This window comes from Balaenoptera ricei, chromosome 3 (genome assembly GCF_028023285.1).
Source record: "Balaenoptera ricei isolate mBalRic1 chromosome 3, mBalRic1.hap2, whole genome shotgun sequence".
Lineage (NCBI taxonomy): Eukaryota > Metazoa > Chordata > Mammalia > Artiodactyla > Balaenopteridae > Balaenoptera > Balaenoptera ricei.
In genome coordinates, this window is record NC_082641.1 from 43012421 (window position 1) to 43024971 (window position 12551).

Genomic DNA, 12551 nt, shown 5'->3' on the forward strand with positions numbered 1-12551 from the left:
AGAGTAATAAAAACTAATTCAATTAATGAGCTTGTAAATTCATGTAAATTGGGATTTCAGATCCCATGTTCCTTACAAGTACTAAGAATAGTGAATTATTCATTTAGAATTCAGTTATCTATAAGTAATACATTCAATAATTCCATTTTAGCCACTAATTCCATGGCATATCACACAGCCTCCAAATGCCTTTTCCCCCCTAGTGTAAAGTAGAAAAATATTAGTCAAAATCTTCCTTTTAAAAGTTATTGTGCATTTAAATATTCAGACTGAAATTTAACACCAGAATAATGTCAACAGAAAAATCACCATTTGGCAAACACCACCTACTGTCTCAGTCAGGAACCATGAATGCTAAAACTGGTGTGCATATGATGAGGATGTTTGCCTCCTATGATTAAATACAAAAAGAAAAATTACAGCTTTTCATTGGACAAACCTGGCAGACACCACCTTAACAAAGTAATCAATTAAGGTCACCATTAATGACACACGGATATCATGTGCCTCTTGATATAATGTACTGGGAAGGGTACAATATTACCTCTGTGATATTTTTGCCAAAAAAAAATTATAACTTGAATAATGAGAAAATACTAAACAAACCCAAACTGAAGGACATCCCCAAAATAATTGGCCAGTAGTACTCTTCAAAAGGGTCAGTCATGACGAAAGACTGAGAAACTGTCACAGTTCAGAAGAAACTAAGTAGACATGACAACTGAATGCATTATGAGATCCTGGATTGAAACCTAGACCAGAAAAAAAAAGGACATTTGTTGAATAATTGTAGAAATGTGAATAATATCTGTAGATTAGTTAATAGAGTAATAGTAATGCTAATTTCCTGTATATAATCATTTATTATGCTTAAGTGTTAACATTTAGGGAAGTTGGGTGAAGGATACAATGGGATTCTTTGTACCATTTTTGTAACTTTTTCTAAGTCAAGTTAGTTCAAAATGAAAACTTAAAATAAAAAAATTAACATCATGTGGTCATACAAATAGAAAAACTATGGTACACCTGTTTAGGAGAAAATAGATATATTCTATAAACATTTTATCTTAATTTGTATCAAATATGTTTTAGGAGTAATGGCTAGTTCAAATGTTCAGGTGCCTGTGAGTAATTACCTGTTTTCAAAATGTTTCCTCTTTGAGAGTGGGTTTGGGAGGTAGATTTGTAATAATGAGAAAGGCTGTGAGGACTCCTCCGCAAAGGGCAAAGGCCACTTGGAAAGACTTGGAATAAGAAGGTGAGGGGGAAACAGGTAGAGTAGTGAGGCAGAGAGAAGGGCGAGTGGGAAGAAGCTTTTCCTGACTCATCTCTTGCCGGTGCTCTGAGTCTGAGCAGGTCCCTACCTATGGGAAGCAAATGGATAGCCAAGCTTCCCAAATGCAGATTTTTTTTTTCAATTACATGATCACATTTTCATGCTATAATGTTAAATAGCTCAGAAATGTACAACGTACAAAGTAAGCTCCCTCCATCCGCTCTCCCAAGCTACTCCTTTCCCCAGAGCATCGTCAGACCTTTTCCAGGGCATTTACATACGTACACATAGATCATTTGGCGCTGTGAATCTTTCTACATAAGTGGGATCTTACTATACTTATCGGTTTTGCAACTTGCTTTTTCTACTTCACTGATTTCAATTGCTTTCCAGAAATGCAAACCGGAGAGCTCCTCATCCCCAACTCCAACGGTCGGTTGTCGCGTCCCTCGGGCCGCTGCTCCTCCCGCCGGGCTGGAGGCTGGTCCCGCGTCCCGGCCCGACCTCCCCCGGGCGCCCCACCTGCCCTGCGCCAGCCAGCCCGGCTCGCGCCCCCAGCTCCCGCGCGCCAGCCCGACCCTCCCTGCGCGCTCCTTACTGGACAAAAGGGACGGTTGGGGTTCGCTCCAACGGTCCCCGGGGCACGTGCCCCGCCAGGTGGTGGGTGGGGAAAGCGCCACGCTGACGGGCATGTATCCAGCTCCAGCCTGCGTGGGACAGGAGGGGACGCTGGATGAAGGGGGACTTCCCTCACTGCGGAGGGGCGAGGGGAAAGGAAGGGAAGGAGACCGTCGTGTCCCGGACTAATAAACTCTCTGAGCGTGACTGCTCCCCAGAATATATAGCTCAAAATAGCGCTGGGGAAGGAATCAGTGAATCCCTTATAATTCAGACTATGAGTAGGACTCTAAAAACGTAAACTGAGAAGGTTTCAGCAACGTAAAAAAGCCTCAGTCAGAAGAGCAGTCAATAAAGTACGTCACCTCTGGTTACATGACTTATTATTTTTCAATCATAAGTAGTTTGTGTATACGCATATTGTCCCGTTACTGAATGATTTCTAAGTAGTCTGTCCTTTAAAATGTCTTTCTCCAATACAAAATAATATATGGTGAACCAAATAACTTATGATGTATTGCAGTGAAACTCTCACCACCGTCACCAAAAAGTTCAAGAACTGAGCAGAAGTTCAAGATATGAGAAAGTCTGGGTAACTTTGTAAGTAACTCAATGATAACTAGAAAATAAAACTTTCTATTTTAGGTGGTTGTCCTGATACTTTCTAATTACCTTCTTACCTTATGAAGTACTTCTAAAGTTTTCAATAAGTAGATTTAGAAAGCATTAGAGATTAGGTTAATTGTACTAAATGTATATATTAATTTAGAGATAATTACATATTATAACATAATTTCTTCCCATCCGAGAACATGGGATGACTTTTCTTTTGTGCAGATCTCATTCTGTCTCTCAATAAATGTGCTCTCACTTTGTTCAAAAAAATAAATAAAATAAAATAAAATGTCTTTCTCCATCCATACCCCAACTAATGAAGATGGAGAGTAAAGTCTGCCCAGCTGAAAGCACGAAAATCATTATATCACTTCACCTCCAACCACTTCAAGCATTTTCCCCTTCTCTTTTTCTCTGTGGTATAACTCTTGCATAGGGTACTAAGTTACTTCCCCACGATTTTAAGGAATGTAAGGAAGCTATCAAACTGAAATGAGTACAAATCTGTATAAAACAACTGATGAAGTCGGGCTTATGAACATGGTATCCTCCTCAAAGAAAAGAGGGCTCATAAATGCTCTAGACCTGATCATCCTTTTACTAGCTATCCTACCAGCACTTCAAATACAACATAATCCAAAACAGAATTGAGAATCTTCCCCTATTCCCATTCTCCCCAAATCACCTATTCCTCTGCATGCACCTTGTTCCCAGTATCACTTATCTTCCTTGTGCAGCAAAGTCAAAGCCAGCCTTAACTCTCTCTTTCCCATGTGCCCAAATTCAACTATCAAAGACAGTCATTTTCACCTCTGTAGTATTGATTACATCTGTCCTCTTCTTGAATGATTACAAGAACCTAACTGATAATTCAACCTCCAGTCTATTCTCCTCTAGTCCATTCATTTAACATGTTTATTTGCACCCAGCAAGTGTCATGCACTAGGCAAAGTAGTGGAGATCCAGTGACAAAACTATAGAAGGCAATAAACACTATCTTGCACTGATCATATTTCTTCCCTGCCCCAAATCCATGAAAGGATCTTTCTTACACATAGAATTAAGTTCTAAACTTTCTAGCTCACATACAGTCCTCTATTATTTTAACATCTCTCTACCTTTCTTGCATCATGTCCCACAATCCCACCAGCATCTCCGGTCCCCCACAATGTAGGTAATGCCCATCACTCTCCTGCCTTCTGGCCTTTGCTGAGGCTGCCTCACCTTTGGGTTCTTTTTCCCTAACTTCTCCTGGCAATCTTACCCATGAAATTTCAGTTCCCATTTCCAAAAAGCCTTCTCAGATCTTCCTAGTTGGAATTTTTTTCACTTCCTTAAATTCCCAGAACATATCTTTTGTACTGTTTGTCTACTTAGTTCCAGCTTTTGTGTGTATGTGTTCTCCACTATGTCGTAACTCCAAGAATACAAGGATCTTGTCTTTTTCATCTTCGTGTCCTCTTCAGAGAATGGCTAACTGTCTTGTATATAGTAAGCTTTGTACATCATTGTACAATACAATAAATGTTTGTTGAATTGATTTGTAGATGAGATTAGTACCTTTCCTAAATCATGGAACTAGGATTACAGAGTCACAAAAGAAAACCTTAATATGGCTATGCTTAGAATGTAATAAACTCAAGAAATTTGTGAGTTAAAAGGTGTAGTGGAAAGCAAAGGTGATTGGATAAGGTAGACCTAGGTCTTCCTAGGCCTGCCACTTGCTAATTGTGTGACAGGTATTGAAAATGATATTTTGCCCCTTTAAGTCTCAGGTTCCTCATCTGCAAAATGTGATAATTATTTTCTACTGTACATATTTATGATGAAATTAAGATAACTCATAGAAAGCCCCTAAAATAATATATTTTTCTTTTGAGATAAAGTAATGGTACTTAGATGTCTAACTTTAAAAAGTATTTGGATAATAAGTACGTCTCTAGGGCTTCCCTGGTGGCGCAGTGGTTGAGAGTCTGCCTGCTAATGCAGGGGACACGGGTTCGAGCCCTGGTCTGGGAAGATCCCACATGCCGCGGAGCTACTGGGCCCGTGAGTCACAGCTACTGAGCCTACGCGTCTGGAACCTGTGCTCCGCAACAAGAGAGGCCGCGATAGTGAGAGGCCCGCGCACCGCGATGAAGAGTGGCCCCCGCTTGCCGCAACTAGAGAAAGCCCTCGTACAGAAACGAAGACTCAACACAGCCAAAAATAAATATTAAAATAAATAAATAAATAAAAGATTACTATTAAAAAAATAAATTAAAAAATAAAGTGAGTTTTATAAATAAATAAATAAATAAATAAATACGTCTCTATAAAGCACTTGTCCAGAGAACACAATCCTTGGGCCCAGATCCTACACATAGTAGATTCTCTTTTTTTTTTTTTTTTAATACTCAGTTATTTACTTTTTTTTTTTTTTTTTTTTTTGGCTGTGTTGGGTCTTCGTTTCTGTGCGAGGGCTTTCTCTAGTTGCGGCAAGCGGGGGCCACTCTTCATCACGGTGCACGGGCCTCTCACTATCGCGGCCTCTCTTGCTGCGGAGCACAGGCTCCAGACGCGCAGGCTCAGTAGTTGTGGCTCACGGGCCTAGTTGCTCCGCAGCATGTGGGATCTTCCCAGACCAGGGCTCAAACCCATGTCTCCTGCATTGACAGGCAGATTCTAAACCACTGCACCACCAAGGAAGCCCCATGCTTATGCCTCTTGCTGTGGTTTGAGTAATGAAGTCCTTTGTTCTCATCTGAAGAAAAAAAAATTATAACTATGTATGGTGACAGATGTTCACTAGATTTATTGTGGTGATCATTTCCCAACATATACAAATATCGAATCAATATGTTGTAGAGCTGAAACTAATATAATGTTACATGTCAATTATATTTCAATAAAAATTTTTTTTTAATTTTGTTTAAAAGTCCTTTGTCTCTGACACAGGAGTCTTGTGTCTTTTGCCAGCACCCATTCAATACTAATAGGCTAATTTATTAGACTGTATACAGGATAAAATCAAATCAAAGACCCATGTCCTTAAGTGAGAAGTTTCATGAGAGACTACAAGAGCAGAAAACTGAGTCTCATATAGCCATGGAATTTTTTATGCTTTCTCTTTTGTATAATTTTCATAGTTTGATTTCAAGATATCTGCAGATGGCTAGAAATTTAGATGTCAGAGAAATTTAGTTAACCCCCAGGGTTAGTAAAATATTAACAAGATCAAAATTATTATTTCAATCTCTGCAGAATTTTTTTTTTTTAATTCTGAAATTATTTGGATACCTTCATTAAAAGTCAGTTAACTCAATTGTGACAGATAAGAATTTTAAAAGCCCAATAAAATGCATTAAAAGTTTGCATTCTAAATAGATGAAACTTGTTCCATGGTTGAAGTTTTCAATGTAATTCCATTTAAGCCATCATATCCTCTTATTATCCTAATTGAAATAATGTGTTCAAAGGACCAAACTGGCCTTTATACTCTATATTTTGATTTAAATTTTTAATTTTATTCATTACATACATTTTAGTGAGAATGAAATAGGTCATATTCAACAAAATCATTTCTACTTGATTTGTTTTTGTTTTAAATTCTGTGTTGTTCTACTTAGCAAATTAAGGCATTTCCAAAGACTAAAGCTTGGTCTTTTAATCATTTTAATAATTTATGGAGTGTGGTGATATGGAGTCTTTAAAAGAGGGAAGCATAGTCTTTGTTCAGTGATGGAAGACATTACTCTCTGAAATCCAGGCTCATCCATCTCCAGTGACATGTGAGAGCTTCACTAATTTAACTTCTAGTTTCTTTCACTATAACTTGACCTTTAGTCTGAACAATTCTTGGTACTGAGAACCAGAAATACCAATAGCTTTATTGATTAAATAAGAGGATTTCCTTCATGAGGATATTAGCCATTTTTCTTAATTTTTTCAGTTGCATTTTTTAATGGAAATTATTTTTTTTAATGTAAGGTTACCTTTAAAATATTTATTCTGCACATGAGAAAAATCTCAGGTCTCTTTCTTTTTTTTTTTTGGCATGTGGGAATCTTAGTTCTCGGACCAGTGATGGAGTGCAGAGGCTTAACCACTGGACAGCCAGGGAAGTCACCTCAGGTTTTTTTTTTCTACTTAAATCCACACATGGTACTTGGTTTTTAAAAATGTTCATTCAAATACTTAAGCCTATATGAAGCACAACATAATGTCTTTGTTCCCATGTAGGAATTATTAAAGCACTAAATGACATAAGTACTCTAAAAAGCCCTCTTCTTATCTGAAATCATGTGAGGTACTTGGGATCATTAACATCCCAAATTTTACCTTTGAAAAATTAAAGGCAGGATATTATAAACAGAGAGTCTGCCTATTTAAGACTTCACTAGCCCATGGCGTATCATTTGTATTTTTTGTTTGTATAGTTGTATAGTTTGCTTTTAAGGTACTGTTCAATCATCAAAAATACTCATAAGAGTTGAAAGAGTCAACATGTCTGGAAGAATTAATTCAGTCGTATCAAAATCTAAAATTACCTCTCCAGGCTGCAACAATGTGCCAAAATAATATTTCATCAAGCTAAATATAAAATCTACACTTATTCTTAAAAAAAAAACTCACAAACTAAAAAAACGAAAACAAAAACCATACTCTTCCAAGCAAAGGATGATTATGATAGAGAAAGAGAAGTAATGTTTAAAAACTACCATCATATAAGAAGGAATTGGGGGTTTTAGTTGACTACAAGTTGGTATGAGTCAGCAGGATGATGTCAATGTGGCTACCAAAAAAATGCAGGTTCTATTAATAGAAATGTAATGTCGGCACAAAAACAGAAATATAGATCAATGGAATAGGATAGTAAGTCCAGAAATAAACTCACACACCCATGGTCAACTAATCTACGACAAAGGAGGCAAGATATACAATGGAGAAAAGACAGTCTTTTCAATAAGCAGTACTGGGAAAACTGGATGGCTACATGTAAAAGAATGAAATTAGAACACTCTCTAACACCATACACAGAAATAAACTCAAAATGGATGAAAGACTAAATGTAAGGCCAGACACCATAAAACTCTTAGAGGAAAACATAGGCAGAACACTTTTCGACATAAATCACAGCAATATCTTTTTTGATCCACCTCCTAGAGTAATGAAAATAAAAACAAAAACAAATGGAACCTAATTAAACTTAAAAGCTTCTGCACAGCTAAGAAAACCATAAACAAAATGAAAAGACAACCCACAGAATGAGTTGAAATGGAGAAAATATTAGCAAACGAAGCAACTGACAAGGGATTAATCTCCAAAATATATAAACAGCTCATGCAGCTCTATGTCAGAAAAACCCAAACAGCCCAATCAAATAATGGGCAGAAGATCTAAATAGACATTTCTCCAAAGAAGACATACAGATGGCCAAAAAGCACATGAAAAGATGCTCAACATCACTAATTATCAGAGAAATGCAAATCAAAACTACAATGAGGTAACACCTCAAACCGGTCAGAATGACCATCATCAAAAAATCTACAAACAATACATACTGGAGAGGGTGTGGAGAAAAGGGAACCCTCCTACTCTGTTGGTGGAAATGTAAACTGGTATAACCACTATGGAGAACAGTATGGAGGTTCCTTAAAAAACTAAAAATAGAGCTACTGTATGATCCAGCAATACCACTCCTGGGCATATACACAGAGAAAACCATAATTCGAAAAGATGCATGCACCCCATTGTTCATTGCAGCACTGTTTACAATAGCCAGGACATGGAGGTAACCTAAATGTCCATCGACAGATGAATGGGTAAAGAAGATGTGGTACATATATACAATGGAATATTACTCAGCCATAAAAAAGAATGAAATAATGCCATTTGCAGCAACATAGATGGACCTAGAGATTGTCATACTGAGTTAAGTCAGTCAGAGAAAGACAAATTTCATATGATATCCCTTATATGTGGAATCTTTAAAAAAAGGGTACAAGTGAACTTATTTACAAAACAGAAGTAGAGTCACAGATGTAGAAAACAAACTTATGGTTACCGGGGGTAAGGGGGAGAGGGAAAATTTGGGAGATTGGGACTGACATATACACACTACTATATATTAAAAAGATAACTCATAAGAACCTACTGTATAACACAGGGAACTCTACTCAATACTCTGTAATGGCCTATATGGGAAAAGAATCTAAAAAAAAATGGATATATGTATAACTGACTCACTCTGCTGTACACATGAAACTAACACAACATTGTAAATCAACTATACTCCAATAAAATTTTTTTTAAAAATAGAAATGTAGTGTCCTCAGGAGAGAAATGTTACTCCTTCCTTTGTATGAGGCAGACCATATCTGCAGATATCACTTCTGAGTATCATACTTCGCAATGGTTATCAATTGTCATAATCAGAGAAACCTCACAAGTATACTAAAGTATCTAAAAATCATGTCAGAAAAAAAATCATAAACTAGAAGGTAAATCTGAGAAAAATAAATCCAAGTCTGCCTCCTGGGAAGCCCAACCCGTGACACCATTTTCCTCATTCTCTCCTATGCAGTAAAGAAAATAGCCCTTCTCCTAAGGTTAATTTCTCTAGGAATTTTACCATCATCTCATCTCGGGATCCATACTGTAGTAGTAGTATCTCCCCAGCCCTCCCTGTCCTACCTTGTTTGCAACCTTTCCCTTGGATTCATCCAATAAGCACTGAAATGTGTATAAATCTCCAGCTATTGTTCTAGACTATCCTCCCCACAGCTAAGCTTCTCAAAAGATTTGTCTATACCCCAGTCTCAGTTCCTAACTCCAACTCACTCCTCAGCCTACTCACTATTACTTCCCCATTGCTACAGCCCACAGGTCTCACTTTTCATCTTACTTGATAAAAGTGAGCAATATTTGAGATTACTCATCATTCCCTCCTACTTGAAATTTTTTCCATTTTCAGCAACACTACACATTCTTGGTTTTCCTCCTTCTCGGTAGTTACTACTGGTTCATTCTTCTTACTAGGCTTTTGAAAGGTTTAAGTTTTATCAGTGGCTTGCTGATAATCAGCTGGGAGGCAGGGAGAGACCTAAAATTTGAAGTTTTTGCCAATTTCTGTGGTGTGCATACTTCCACCATTGCCTATTTCAGGTTACCAACATGACATCATGCAGAGCAAATTGGCTCATGGACAGTACAGACCAGCTCCAGCCCACCACTGACACTGTACCTACCCTCCATGGGTAATCTCAACCTTGTCCACAGTGTCAGTGACCCATACCTAATCCAGACCAATATGTTTCACAGGCACCTCAAACTTCTAGCTGGTCTGAACTAATGACCTTCCCCCCAAATCTTGGCCTCCTCCAATATGCACCAACTTAGTGAATGTGCCATAATCCATCCAGTGATATAAGCCAGCATTTTAGGGGTCAGCCTTGACATCTCATTCCTTCTCCCTGTTCAATCCATCACAAGGTCCAGTCAATTTTACCTCCTAAATTTTGCTCAGATCTTCACAGCCATCATCTTAGTCCAAGATACCATAAATTCCTTTTTTTTAATTGGAAAGAAAAGGATGGTAAAAGTCACAAGAGTAAAGTAAATGGGAAAAAAAGACTAAAAAATTACAATGAATTTGATGGTCTTTCCCTAGTTGGATGTATTTCCATTGAAAACATACAGATAGTTTGGAATCTTAATCTGTAAATGATCCCTTTCAGTTGCCCTCTTAGAAAAAGCACACTTAAGTTGTAAGAGGTCTTGATCTGCTAATATCAAGAAATGAACAGAGCAGCTTACGGATCATCTGCAACCTGACAAGTGAAACCTGGGACACAGAAGATGAGAGAAAACGGATAAAGATTTCCAAAGGAGGAGATAATGAAAGGTCTGGGATTTGAAGCCCTATGGCCCAAGGCTATGTATGAAACTAGGACAGGAACCCACCGCTCTGAGATGTCTTCAGCTAAGTGTGTGAGCACCTTCCTTTAAGCAAGCTCTTACTAGAAAATCGTAGAGATTCTGCTGTGACATCCTCCTGCCCCTCCTCCTCGACCTAGTTAACTTCTGCCCTTATTCCAGAGCTCAGTTCAAACATTACTTCCTTTCTTGACTTTTCAGACCATATCCCAACCTCCAATTATTTGATGTCATAGAGCCCTCTTCTTTGCCTGCTTAGGATTTATCATAATTCATCCCACCCCAAATGAAGTGGTAAACTATATGAGACTCAGCTACAGGACATCTTAGACAAGCCATTTAACTTCTCTTGTCCAGGAGATCTTGGCCTCATTTTTCTCAACTATAAAACTGAAAGTTTGAATTAAAGCCCTACCTTTTCTACATAGCTCTGATTTCTGTGATTCCAGGTAAAGGTTATTCCATGAGGTACTATAATGTAGATATTAAGAAAGTGGGCTGTGGAATCACACTTGGTTCCAATACCCCCTCTTCTACTTACTAGCTATGATATCTTGAGCAATTATTTAATCTCTCAGCTTCAATTCCAGGTGAAAACATGAGTGATCATGGAACTTTACTTGAAGGTTTCTTATCAGCACTTAGTATAGGGCCAGGCACATGGTATGTGCTCAGTAAATCTATCATTGTTATGAGTGCTACTGCCACTATAATATGTAGGCTGTAGAGCAGTGCTACCCAAAAGAAATGTAACACAAGCCACCTATATAATTTTAAACTTTCTAGTAGCCTCATTAAGAAAAGTAAAAATAAATAGGTGAAATCAATTTAAATAATTTATTTTATTTACCTGATATAAAGAAAACATAATTTCTACATGTAATCCATATAAAAATATTAATAAGATATTGTAAGATTTTTTGTGTGTATTAATCCTTCAAAATCCTGTGCGTATTCTACTCTTGTAGCGCAGCTCAATTCATACTATCTGCATTTCAAGTGCTCAGTATCCATATGTGGCCAGTGGCTATCATATTGCACAATGCAGCCTTGGAGAGGTCTTGCAGCTCTTCCCCTTTTCCCCCAGGTTGTTTAATCTGAACTACTCCAGCTTCCTCAACCGATTATTCATCCATTGGGTACTATTCTAAATACTAAAAGTAATAGTTTAATTTCATGTTTCATTCAATATAATAGAAAATTCCCTTATGAGACTGATTAAAGGAACAAACTATCAAGGGAGACTGTTAAATCTCCTGTATATAACATTAAAATTGCATACTTTATATATTATGATGTAAGTATGATGTCCTGAAAGAAAATAAATTAGAAACCATATGCATTCCCTTTCTAATCAATTTTTTAATGCCCCACATCAAAACTTTAAAATTACAGTTGATCTTCTGCATTAACACAGCCAGGCAGAAAAAATCAGAGTAGATATTCTCATGATAATCAATTAAACTAAAACAAACTTTGTCTTTATTATGCCTAATCTTCAGGTATTTGACGTAGCTCAATCCAATAAGGATGTATTTGCACTAAATTAAAACGAAACTTGTCTTTCCTGAAGGTGGCACTGTGAACAAGAAAAAGTAATTAATTCACTAAATTCTTCAGGAAATACAGGACTATCTTATTAGGTTAAAAAAAAAAGGCAACAATATGCATCCTGGTGCCTTTGATTTCTTTTTTCTTTTTATGTATTTATTTATTTTTGGGTGTGTTAGGTCTTCGTTACTGCACGCGGGCTTTCTCTAGTTGCTAGCTGCAGCGAGCGGGGGCTATTCTTCGTTGGGGTGCACGGGCTTGTCACTGCGGTGGCTTCTCTTGTTTGGGAGCACGGGCTCTAGGCGCGTGGGCTCAGTAGTTGTGGCTCGCAGGCTCTAGAGCACAAGCTCACTAGTTGTGGTGCACGGGCTTAGTTGCTCCGCGGCATGTGGGATCTTTGCGGCACCGGGGCACGAACCCGTGTGCCCTGCATTGGCAGGCGGATTCTCAACCACTGCGCCACCAGGGAAGCCTCTGGCTTTCATTTCTTAATTGCCGTTTTCTTTTCACTTTGATTCCTCAAATTTATTGTCTATTGTAGCTGCACCCATTAACTTTTTGACTAAGTTTTTAG